The sequence below is a fragment of the Phyllobates terribilis genome, unplaced genomic scaffold (assembly GCF_046119375.1).
Source record: "Phyllobates terribilis strain yellow unplaced genomic scaffold, ASM4611937v1 Scaffold_473__1_contigs__length_1414477, whole genome shotgun sequence".
In the NCBI taxonomy this organism is placed as follows: domain Eukaryota; kingdom Metazoa; phylum Chordata; class Amphibia; order Anura; family Dendrobatidae; genus Phyllobates; species Phyllobates terribilis.
The window spans coordinates 249,517-252,500 of NW_027363233.1; positions in this window are offsets into that span (position 1 = coordinate 249,517).

The following is a 2,984-nucleotide window of genomic DNA, read 5'->3' on the forward strand; positions in this document are numbered from 1 at the left end:
ATACTCACGAAGCTGCGCAGGTGCTGTGTCCCCGCCAGTCGTACTCCCCGAGTCCTGATGAGTCCTTGGTTCGTCTTGTTCTTCTCCATAATCCAGTCCGACCGACCCCTGCCGCTCAAGGCCCGCGCCCATGGCCTCCTCGTCACCAGGGGAGACCTGAGCCCGTGCTGACATCCCCGTCGTTTGTCCTCCGCTCGTCTCTGTTCCGGTCCTCACCGCCAACCGTGCACCTCCGCGATTTTCAGACCCGGACTCACCAGCCTGATCCGTGTTGATCCGTGGATAACTGCCAGGCAACTCCGTACTGCTGCCCGCCGCTCCATCCCTCAGCCTGGAGTGACTTGGGCCAGGCAGCAGGTCCTGGAATTGCTGCTGCCTGCCCATGCAGCTCCGCTGCTGTCTGCCCCCTCTGGTCTGTCTCGCAGGCACCCTGACAGGAACGTCGCCAGGTGTGCCTGCCACGCTGGTGGTCCCTCCATTCCCTGCTGCAGGATTGCCGCTCTTTTTTCTTTTGAATAACCGGCGTCTTGAATCGCCGCTGGATCTAGGATCGGGGGGCGTGTCCCTGCGCCCGCCGCTCATTGGCTGTGCATCCCTTCCATCTGTATCCGGGGCCGGAAGTGACGTAGGCCCCATTTCCGGTGAGGCCCCGCCCCCCGGGTGACGCGTCTGCGGCCCGGGCCTTGCTTCCGGCGCGGCCTGAGATCTAGTACTGCGGCGCGCCGAAGGGGCAGGCTACACCACGACGGAGCGGGGAACTTCAGTCGCGGACCGAGACCTGATGCAGGGGGAGCCCGCAGACCGGCTGGGCGGATTCCTGCCGCGGCGGGCACGCCGGCAGGGGATTCCGCCGGCATGCTCAATGGACGCAGGGTCCCCTGAGGTACGCCTGCTGCCCGTACCGACCATCTCCGGGGAAAGCCTCTCGGGGGGCCGCGTCCTCCTGGCAATTCTTCCCGATCCTGACGGGGATTCTTCCTCTCCGGCATTCCCCAGCAGCCCGGCCAGCTGAGACTCAAGCCACCCTCCTCGCCTGGATCTGGCAGTCTCCCTCAGCCTGGCGATAAGGGACTCCATGGACTCCATAATAACCAGAAGAGTGTCCCAGCAAATTGGTAAAAAGTAAAATTATATATATATATATATATATATATATATATATATCTTTTTTTTTTTTTTTTTTTTGGGGGATTAGTGCTCCAGAACTTCTCTCAATGACTTCTTCTCTGGACTGCCCGTTTTCCCGCACTTTTCCCTATTATACCTCTCCCCCCCTTTACCCCTCCCCCATCCAAATGCCAGCCCCTCCAAGCCTACACCCAATCCCAACCATTGGGATTTAAAAATTGCACCCTCCTGGCCAATCCCGGTCATGTGGGGCTTCCTTCTAGGTTCCCATGCCTCCAGCCCCCTTCTTTATGAGCTAAAGAGTACTTAAAAATGAGCAATTGAAGCCTATTTGCTTCTGTGCTGATCTGACACATGGGCCCATCAGGTAAAGTGATGGAATGAAGTTTTCTCTCCTCATGTTGAAAAATTACATTTTCTGCCACCTATTGATGAGAGAAAAAAAGTGATGAAGATTTACAAACTTCTAACATTAGTCAGTGAAAAACATACAGAACAAGGATGCAAATGTATCTTTTTTTGGCAATCCAATCATTTGAATGGGCCAGTTTTATCTGCAAATCAGATTACAATCAAACATGTCTCAAATTTCTTTTGTGAACCATCAGCATCAGAAAAGGTCCATAGACTATAATTATTATGTTTTTATAAGCAAAGAAAAGGAACACAATGCAAACTCTAAAATCAGACATTTAAATGGATGAGTTTGGTGGGCAAACAGGGTCTGACTGGAGCACCGGGACACTGGACAATTATCCGGTGGTTCAGGGTCCTTGGCAGGACCCTGAGCAAGACGTAGAGGGGGCCCACTGGTTTCAACTGAATGTGCATCCGAGGACATTTCATTAATGATCAGTATTGTAATATTCGGTCACTATGTTGTAATATCTAGTCCGGTCATGGTGTGGTATTTATCCCTGTATGTGTTATAATTTGGTCACTATGTGGTGTGGACATGGTGTGGTGGTATTTCTCCCTTGTATGTGGAATTATTTGGTCGCTATATGTTGGTAATATATGGTCTGGTCATGATGTGGCGATATTTCTCCCTTTTACAGTATGAGGTATTGTTCGGTCACTATGTGGTGGTCAATTTTTCTCTCTGATATTAATTAGGAGAATAATCTTTATTTAGATTTGTGATTAAATACTTGGAATAAGATGCACTTACAGGAATTCTACTGTGAAAACAAGTAATCACCTTTCCAAAGGATAAGTGATAAGGTATTGATTGGTGGGGGTCTGACTGCTGGGACCGATTGGTAGAATGTGGAGCTTTTATCCCCACTAGACTGGAGCAGCATGTGCGACTTCACCACTGATCCATTCATTCCCTCAATGGCTGCGAGCGCTGCTCTTGTTTTTTTCTGGAAGCCCCAAAGAGAATGAATGGATCTGCGGTCAGACATCCCACCTGCCGCTGCATTTTAAAATGGGGATAAAAGTGTCCTGTCAGGGATAAAACTTCCCAATTCTGATCAGTGCGGTTTCACATGGTCAGACCCAATAGATCATTAAGTTATCACTAGTGTTGAGCGATACCTTCCGATATCGGGAAATATCGGATCGGATTGGATCAGACCGATACCCAAAAAGTATCGGATATCGCCGATTCCGATACCGGAAACCAATGCAAGTCAATGGGACAGAAATATCGGAATAAAAATAAACCCTTTCTTTCCTTGTAGGTTAATTCTACATGAAGGAAAACAACTAAGAATAATGTAGAATGTATTGGGGGAGGTGGGGGAGACAATAAAGGCATAGAGGTTTAGCCCAATCAAATGGAAATAGCAGGAATTAATATTTTTTTTAAGACGTTCTGAGTTACGGAAATATTGACTATGTTAAGTATT